A 10,482-nucleotide genomic window follows, 5' to 3' on the forward strand; every position below is an offset into this window, starting at 1 on the left:
AGCTGGCCGAGTTCACTGAGCCATACTTGTTCCGCGGTGACCGGACAGCAGAAGAATCTTGTTTCGTGCACGTCAAGAATGTAATGAGACTGGCAGTTCTGAGCAACTACTTCAACACGGGTGCGTATAATCTCTGTGACACATTACGACTCCGCAAGGTTTTTAAGGAGATGTGCTTCCTGCGAACAGAACATTCGCAGCATTGCGGCACACGTTTCATACGCTCAATGTAGTTGGCGTCAGCCAACACGGTGACAGCATGAATGAAATGACATTAACGCAAAAGCAACAATGTGGTGGTTGAAGTGGTCTCGAAGGTCTTTTCAAGTAATCATCAAATGGTTTTATTGTATGAAAGAGGCGTTGCATCGAGCTAGTTGGTTATTCTCAAGTAAAAGCTAACGAGTACGGAACTTTTGAACAGAAGCCAGAGGCTCGGAATAATTAATGTCGAACCTAACATCGAAACCATTAATATCGAAGTTCGGAAATAAATAAGGTAGAGAGTAAGAATGTACGCTGCTCTCAATCCCGTTGTCTGAAAAAAGTCATAGCTTTGCCGAAAAGGTGAAGCAATGAATGCAATAGCAACAATGTGAAAGTTCACGCCCAGAATGGAAAGCAGATCGAAACGTGTCCCGTGTTTCTCGCGCACAAATTACGCAGAAAAAGTATTCACAGGTACGAATGCACGCGAATAAGCGTCTCAATTGTTACTTCCCTGAGTCTGAAAAGCGCGCGCTTTTCGCTAACGGAGACTGCAATGATTGCAGTGACGTTTGTGCGCCCGGTAATTATATACAGCAGAAACGTTCCACGTAAAGCCCTAGGCCAGCAAAGGCGTACGATCCTCCCCTGGTCGCCACCGCGAGATAAGGACGCATGAGAAGCGTAGCTCCCCATCTCTAAGCCGGCCAAACTACGCATAGGATATTAGAGTGTGCGCCGCTGCGCAATGTAGCGACATGCGCTCATTGCGCTGTCTTGGTGGTAATGCTCAAAACACAGCAGCGGTAAGTGGTATATACAAATCACCTGCCGTTTGAACGATGAAGAACGTTATCCGGGGTGGCTCAGTGGTCAACGTCTCCCTTTCACGACGCAGAGGTCCCACGTTCCATTATGCACGCCAAAGTGTTTTAAAGACTCTTTTAAAGACGATAGTCTCTCTTGCGGACCTTCGACGAAAAAAGTTTGGTGTATCTGTTTGTTTGTACATTTGTCTGTTTGTCCACCCTTAAAGCAACCTCAGGACGACTCCTTCCGCAGCGCCCACCAATATACTTTTGCAAATGTCACACATACTTTTGCGAATGTCAAATAAAAATCCATCATTCCGCATATATGAGGTACTATAACAACACGTCGATGGTTTGAAAGTGTGCCTTTATACTCGAGAAGGCACACAGAACTGATTATAAGGACCTTATCGTTAAACAAGCTGCGCTGACCGTGCAATGCGATGCTCAAAAAAGGCAAGTGTTACCAACGCTTTGCTAAAACGACACGTTGGTGACACCTGTCAGTCGCTTTACGATCTACGCCTTATCGCCTCAGAGATGGGACGTATCTTTCCCCGCAGGCGCACACGACTTCCTTTGTTTTCGAAGATAACTGCGAGTTCGCACTCGTGTCTAACGTTCCTTAGCTTCACTGTATAGGCTACCTTTAGGTAGCATATACAGTGAATCTAAAGAACGTTAGACTGCGCCTTATCACCTCAGAGATGCCACGCATCTTTCCTCACAGGCGCGCACGCCCTCCTTTGTTTTGAAAGATAACTGCCAGATGGCGCTCGTGTCTAACGTACCTTAGATTCACTGTACATGCTATCTTTAGGTAGCAGAGTTGCGCCACTGTTTTCCGGGCACCACTCGCTCCACCCACAAGAGTTCAGCGCCCCTATTCACCGAGCGCCATCAAGTGGTCATAGGTGGTTCATTTGCACTGCGGAGAAGCCAATGCTACGCAGATTCCGGGCAGATCAGGCAGTGTTGACAACAGCTGTTGTCATTCTCGCCGTGTTTGTTCATTATTATAGCTTATGCTGCCTGTCGGTCACGAGAAATGCGGCAGCAAAAGCATTCTGTGTTGAATTGTACTTTGTACAGTCCATGCGATTAGCCGCAGGTGCAGCGGCTGTTGCTATCGAACGATTATAGTTCAGTCGGAAGGAATAAACGCTTGGCCATTCTCGTCAGGAGGATTTTCTCTTGGTGGCGCAAATCATTGTTGCATTGCGGTTTAGGGAGACCGAGAGGACAAGTTTAGCTTGGATGAGGTCAAGTACTGTTGTGGCTTGAGGGAAACAAGGGCCCCTTTTCCACTTCTCTGCTGACGCCAATGCGCTTGGTTTTTTCAATCTGTCCAAAATTGCTCTATTTGTATTAACCACCGATGCAATAGTGAATACGTTATATATGCAAATTCGTGCATCGTGTGTCAGCTGCACACACCCAAAATCAGTCCGGCAGTTAAAAGGCTAAACAAAAAAGAAGAATTTAAACTAGAACTTTTTGAATCGGCAAGGTGTTGCTGCTAGTGCGTGATAGGAATGCAGCTTTGAAACCTTAAGTGAAAAGAAAGTCGGACACGACAGGGTAGTCGAACGATGATTCGCATCAATTGTTGTGAGCCGCGATTTTAATACGAGCGTAATGCGGGATGCACGCTTAACGCGGGCGTCGCATGGCCACTCTCGATCGCTAACCAACTCGATTCAGTTGAAGACTAAATAGCTTTAGCTTGCTAACTCCCACAGTTAACGCATGAGCCCAACGCGATGAAAATATTTCAACTCTGGCTCGATAGTGATATATCTCAATGGGAAAAACACTGCAAAAATGCTGAATCTAATGTGTGGCCTACTATCAATATACATATGTACTACTGCTTCAATAAGCTGACGCGCGTTTTTTTTTCAACATTACTTACTTAAACGTAAACATTAAATCAAGGCTTTCAGGCATCACCAGAGAAACGGAGTTTGTCTCGTACCTTCACAAAAAATAGAAAGAAAACAAAGAAAATAAATGAATAAAGCAACGCTATAAGCGCGAGCGCTGCTGCTACGCGGGTGGTGAGTGGCTTTCCCGCAAGACATTTTAAGCCAAGACGGCGTACCTTGGCGCTACCTCTGCTACCTAAAGGTAGCGTATACAGTAACTCTAACGTGCCTCGATGCTCTCGTTCACCTCCGCTGCACGCTCGAGGCACTTTAACGCAGCGCCTCCAGAATACCATTCACCGATTTTATTCCGCAGAACATGAAATAAATATTTTGTTCACTCTCTTCTGGTGCAAAATTATCGTCTTTCGACGACATTTGCAGTTTACAAAGCAGATCTGGGGCCAATTTTTTTCTGATTTGTTTTTTTCTTGCGTTTTCACATATATAGAAACGTATACATGCACGGTGCATGACATCGACGCCGACGCCGGTGGCAAAATCCAGCTGAGAGTGTCTTTATAATTGCTATTGCAAAAAAAACGTGTGTGTGACATTGTAATTTCAACAGCTGACATCAAAAAACCCTATTTCTCTCGGGGATAGCTGAAGTGACTATGGGTTGACACACTCGTAATAACGCAAGATATCTTCAACCACTTTCGAAAGCAACGTACGGCCTGTGTGTATGCGATGCTGTGTGTATGCGATCACCTGTGTGTATGCGATGCTGGACAAAGGACGTCTGCCCTAGAGGTCGGTTGCCAAAATTAAAAATATTCTGGTAGGTCTCGAGAAAATACTGTAGGGCGTCAACTGGCGGAAGTAGAGGATCATTGGTGATCATGTCTACAATTTGACGGCTGCCCGAATGTGCTGCAAGTGGTGTGTACTGAGTTAAAACAAGGGTGTAAGGCAAGCACTTCAGTTTATGAATCGAGCAACAGACACAGGTGGGCCACAGAAATGCCTTGTGGAAGCACTTGATTTATGTAGCCGAAATTTACAAGTGGTAGACAAGTTCTGTTATCGGTGACGCTGAGCAGCGTGTAGGGAACTGCACTAATATGTGCAAGGAGTACGTCAGTGAGAGTCTTAGCGTAATAGTCCCCTTTGGGCACAGCTGGTGAGCACAGAAAATTGATGTACGTCACAGTTTTGGAGGGCAGGTGAACAAAGTCGCTATATTGTAATCGACGTGTAGGTTGGTACGGGGCGTCACTAATTTGTGGCCGTTCAAGGTGGAGCACACCAGTGGAGCAATCAATCAGAGCACAATTGGCGGCACGAAAATCGAGGCCGAGTATGAGGTCGTGGCAACATGTTGCAAGCACGGTAAAAAGGACGACCACTTGATGACCGGCTACGGTAAGTTGAGCTGTGCACATACCGACGACAGGGACTCTTGCGCCATCTGCAACTTAGACGACACTGGTCAAATGGGGCGTGAGGACCTTTTTTATGCGATGACGAAAATGCGAACTCATAATAGAGACGTCAACGCCCATACCAATCAAAGCTTCAACAGGTGTGCCATCCACATATATTTCAATGGTGTTCCGGTTCAAACGTGAGCGCAACAGAGGATTTTTGGGTAAAGTAGACAGGGCAGCTTCACCTCCAGAAGCTGCGTAGTCTAGTTTTCCGGGAACATGCGGCGGTTAAACGATGGCGAGGTAGAGCGGTGACCTGTTTGAACGGGAAGGGCAGCTGTGAGGCGGCGGTGACAACGAGACAAGGTGGCCACAGTCCTCTGGGGCAGTAAGTGCTGTAAACTCAGTGCGGGTTGGATAACGGTGACTCGGGGTATGGAATGAGGTATTGTAAGTGGGATACAAGCCATAAGGCATAGATTGCCACTGGCTGTGGCAGTAACGATTGATGTGTCCCGCGCGACCACAGCGGAAGCAGATTGGCCTATCATAAGCTCTACGCCATTCAGATGGATTTCTGGTTCGAAGAGAGTACGGATGGCGACGTCTCATGTCAACAGAAGCTACAGAGGCATCAGTATTATCCAAGGAAAGGGCAGTGGACAGGATACCAAGGTTGGTGAATTCCTGGCGGACAGCAGCCTGGATAAAAGAGACAGCTGGCGTTGAGGCACCGGGCAACGTCGGTTTGTTGGCAGCCGGGTAAGGGGCCTCGAGTGCACGTCGGACGACGCGCGTAATGTCTTCAGTTGTAGACGGCTGACAAGAAGTGCCTTCGCAAGAAGACGTTGCAGCGGTGTTAGGTAGGCGCTGGAACTGGTGTAAAAAGCGTCGACTCTTCGCCTGCTCGAGACGGCAGCACTCTTTGATCACGGCGATGATGGTCGTTACGTTCGTAAATACAAGCAGGTGGAACGCATCGTCGGGGATTCCTTTTAAAACGTGCGATATTTTCTCAGCTTCAGTCATGTTGGGATCGGCCCTTTGACACAATGCTAAGACGACTTGAATATAAGTCAAGTAGGGCTCGTGGACGTATCTGTACGAACGGCCAATTGCTTTCGGGCATTAAGCTGTTGACCAAACTGGTTGCCTTTTAAAAAGGTCGCGGAGCTGTTTAAACATTTCCCAGCTTGCGATTCCGTGCTCGTGGGTCTCAAACCCGATGCGAGGGGTCTTGTCAAGATAGAAGATGACATTCGCAAGCATAACGGCTTGGTCCCAGCCACATTGCTTGCTGACGCGCTCTCACATACTAAGTCACTTGTTCACATTCGCATTGGCCTGTCAAGTAAAGGTACCGGGATCACGGGGCTGCGTTACGGCACCGTACCGAGTTGCTGTCGTTACCGAGGTAGGTGGTGAAGGCGTATACTCACCCGGAGTTATAGTAGCAGATTTAAGGAGACGCCCACTGCGTAGCTCCGTTGTTCAAAGAGCACCCAGGACTTCGGCCAAAATGTTACGTGGAAAATAACAGCAGTCAGTCCGCAGCCGCAACATAGCTCACCTACAATGTCCACTACTTCCCTCTCAGTCTGAGGCACCCTTTTTTGCGTATGTCTCACTATGCCTTATTACAGTCAGCCGAAATCACTAACAATATAATAGCCCCAGTATTGAGTGACGTTTTTCGACCATGCTCATGAAGTGTTGCAGGGCCCGTTTAATTTGTTTACGGAATCAAAGAAAAGTAGCTCTTGAAGGCAATATAATATATCGCGAAAGCACCTTAGCAGCCGTTGACTCAATAACTGTAGAGATCACCATAAAGGCTCGAGATGAAGGAATACATATCAGCAGAAAATGATTTACTGTGTGGCCGTTAAGGCGAAACTTAATTTCTTTCGATATGCTTTAGCATTGGCGAGCATGTGCTTGCAGGGAGCGTCACTGACGAGAGAGGATTGCAGAGAGAAGGATTGGTGTGATTGAAGGAGAGAATTCATGGAGAAATGATGCGGCGGCACAGGCTGTAAAGGTCGGAGCCGAGCAAGAGCAGGTGCCGTAACGTGGGTGACTGCGCCACCGGGCCTCGGTAAACGATGCACGAACGTGAGCGCAGTAGTAGTGTCGGGGTGAGTCAGTTTTGGCACTTTTGGGCAGTGGAGATGAGGCCTCTGTGAGAGTCGTGGCTCTTTCCTGCATTTCTCACCATGTCAGAAGTCGGTACGGAGTCGGAATCATTCGAGTGAGATGTTACGGCTGTGTAAATGATGTGGGACGTGGGCAGACCGCACTATACCTAATAAAGGGAGAGTAGTGCTCTCAGTAGCGGAGTTCAATTCCGTAACAAAGGGGAGAAAGACGTTGCCATTTGTAGGCTCGGACGTGAGGTATACTGAAGGCATTTCACCGAAATCGCGATTGAAGCGCGCATTCGCCGACATGCAGTCGTGCAAGAGTGAAGCATGGTGGTCGTGCAGTGAAACACGTGACACAAGTGTAGGAATAGCTTGAACAACTTCGCGAAGAAGGAGATGGTTGCTCTCATTCAGGTACTCCCGTCGAAGCTGTTGACGAAGGTAAACCGACAAAGAGAGGCGGAAGTACGCCACGCCACGTGTAGTTGCCGCAAGCGTATCAGTTGCATTACCCAGGGAATTTTAACTGCTGTTGTTGTAGTGGGCTGTACAGATCGATGACGATGAACCCACGGAGACTACTAGGAAGAGGTAAGGCTGTGGACCAGCGGGCAATGGACAGTGTGAAAACTGCCGGCGCTGCCAATGAGATCATGTCAATTGGAACAAGAGTTCATGAACTTCTTGACGTATTGGTACACCACCTCCACTAGTACCACTTTTAGAATTAGTACTAAGCATTCAAAATACCAAGGTTGCCACACTACGTATTAGCATGGAAAGCAGCGCTCACTTCTAAATGCAGAGTGTAAGGTACTGACAAACTAGTTTTTATCGGTTCTCCGATCATGCCGGCGGAGGATGTTGTCGCAAAGGGCCAAATGTTGTGCTTGTCCGAGCTATGCGGGAGTGGTTGGTTGTGTCGATGAATCACGGAGCAAGCATTTTATCGTGAGAATCTAGGAGTTTCGCATTGCTGAGAGACTAACTTGTAAATGTTTACGTAAGCAACAAAAGGCTGAGATGTCTAGCACCGGGGCTTGTCGTCACTCATGAAGAAGCACGCGAAGGTGCCCGTGTCCAACACTAGTTGCCCACCGCTCTAGAACACAGCCCTACGAGGAAATTTTCCAACATGTCAGGCAGTCGCAATGATCATTAAACGGCGACAGCCAACTAAATGCGTGTGGCAGTGCACTATCAATAATGTGACTACGTAAATATGATCGAAACTTGATAAAAGCCGAGAATTCCACGAAAAATTGTTTAGTTTTATTGTGTAATCAGCCCAACCATTGTTTAGCACTCCAGCTGGTGCTCTGCCCTGCGCTTCACTAAAACAGGGCCAACAAGTATGACATCATGCCACACATTAACACCGTTTCTTGCAACCCTGAACAGATAGTATGAAAGCATGGCGCTTACCTCTTGGTTACGGAATGCCTGGAGCTTGCACATTTTTGTGTCCTTACAAGGCAACAAGCAAGGAAAGCAGCGTGCGGAAACAAATACGTGTCATTTCATCCCTGTGCTAGGAAAGAGCTCCAGAAAATTCAACGCAGTTGTAGAAAAGCTTCCGCCCCACCGTGGTAGTCTAGTGGATAAGGTACTCGGCTGCTGACCCGCAGGTCGCGTGATCAATTCCTGGCTGTGACGGCTGCATTTCCGATGGAGGCGCAAATGCTGTAGGCCCGTATGCTCAGATTTGGGTACGCGTTAAGGCACCCAGGCGGTCAAAATTTCCGGAGATTTTCAATATGGCGTCTCTCATATTGATATAGTAGTTTAGGGACGTTAAACTTCACAAATCAATCAATCAATCAATCAAGAAAAGCTTCCATCAGAAAACCAGGCCGATATCTCAAAGATGTCTCAATGAGGTTTCGCGACGACTCAGAAAAACGATAAATTTATTGCAATTGAGTGTCCCTTCCGTCGTGTGTTCTTTCTCTAACGAAACCCACACTCCCATAATCAAAATGCCTACCACTACCTCTTCTAATGCTCAGAGCAGGGACCTCTACCGTGGGCGGCGTTTACGAGCAATTCAAAGTGGGAACAAAACAAGTAAATAGCGTTGAGAAGAATACCTGACATAGGGTTCTTATTCATTACAATATAAACTGCAGCCATCTCAAGAAACATTTGGTCTCATATATATTTTACTCTTGTAGATAAACCAAATGAAATGACAACTATCTTATAAATAATGGAATATTGCCTGTGTAGTTTTTGCGTTTTTTAACTTTGTGAGTCTTATTGTTAAATATATAAATTTCATTCACAATTGCAAGACTATTTTCAATACGACAAGCTAACACAATGTTCCTGCAATTTTTTCTACTCAACAGTGGCCCCACCTTACACGGTAGAGTACTTGAAGCGCATGGCATTCCGAATCAAGAGTTCCTTCCGGGAGGCCCTGGAAAACTCCACCTGGCTCACCAAAAAAGCTCGTAGTCATTTGATGAATAAGTTGGTTCAAATCACTATTCAAGCAGGGAGTCCAGGGGATCGATTATACCCCGAGTTCGTGGAAAAGTTTTATGGTCAGTATCGCCTTGTTTAGTGGGTGACATTTCTGACGTTTCACCATGAAAAGGAAAGCTATTACTCGTAGGCCAGTAAACTTGGAACGCAAGACTTTATTTACATTTACGTAGTGTTTAAATGCTGTTGCAAGTGCAAAACTGTGCTTTGCACTAAATGCTGAAGCGGAAAGGTATTCGTCGGAAATCGGGACGTAAAATTCATACCACTGTGTTTGAGGGAATCATTGATAAAACATGAATACTGTATTTCACTTCATGATGATACCAGTATTATTTGCCGGATGTAAAAATATACCGATTCTTCAAGCATTCTTCAAACGCCTGATTTCATTCCAAGGAGGCAGTTTCATGAGTCACTCGTTTTTTTTCCTTCATATAAGCATGACTGGTTTTGTTTAAATCACCCGTAAAGAAGGATCTATGTCCTTGGTTGCCAGAAGTTAGCATCAGCGATAGGTGTAGACGTGAACCTCCGTAATTTTTCAGGTTTAGGTGCAAGGGTGATTGTGCGTATTGTCGAATCAGTATAGTTCGAGATTTCGTTTATTACTGAATATTGTGCGGGCCGTCCTGACCTTATAAGGGTAGGTACAGAATTCGCACATAAAACAAAGGCAAAGTAATTATACTGTAGTATAAATAAAACCAAATGGTAGATTTGTACACAACACTAGCAATTCTCAAGTCTACCATTGGTATTCAACGCACTCTTTAATGCGTAGAATAATCAAATTCACTAGAGAAACTGGCAAATGGTTCCACTTACTTATTCGTAAAGAAAGAGTGCATGGACACATCAAGTTTGATTATTGGAACCAAAAACACATACTGATTACTTGACTGGTTGACCGAGGAACAAGATGTTGTCTTTAAGGGCTACTTGGTACATGACACTGAGGGGAACAGCGCAGAAAAGGACGAACAAAGAATGAACACACTACATATGCACTGCGAACAGCTGTGTGTAAATTTATTACATCAAGATATATAGCTGAAGACAGCAACGCTTGTGTTGTGCGCTTAATCTTTCTCGGTCCCGTTTTCGCACTGTTCCCCTCAGTAGCAAGATAAGGTTTACTTTAAATAACAAAGGGCCTCTTAACAATCTCTGATAATACCGAGAATTAGTGCCTTACTCTTTATCGGCATTTGCAGTTGTTTGCGGGTCAGTTCGTGACACCAACAGTTTTCTCCCATGACGTCAGGATGAAATAAGCTCCGAATTGGTCAATATGTGCGACATGTATGCGTTGAATAGTCTCCAATCCAGCTTTGTCTTGCAGCCGCATGCCCGTTCCTTCTTGTGAGGCCCGATTGTCATGTGCGATAAACCGAAGTTACTTTGTTTTTGGTGTTTGTGTGTGTGAAAGTGTACACAGAAAAGCGTGAAATCATGTCTGTCTGAACGCCTATTGTGGACATTCAGCGTGTTTAGTGGAGAACAACAGGGTGAGTTTTTACAGAAA

Source organism: Rhipicephalus microplus, chromosome 3 (genome assembly GCF_043290135.1).
Source record: "Rhipicephalus microplus isolate Deutch F79 chromosome 3, USDA_Rmic, whole genome shotgun sequence".
In the NCBI taxonomy this organism is placed as follows: domain Eukaryota; kingdom Metazoa; phylum Arthropoda; class Arachnida; order Ixodida; family Ixodidae; genus Rhipicephalus; species Rhipicephalus microplus.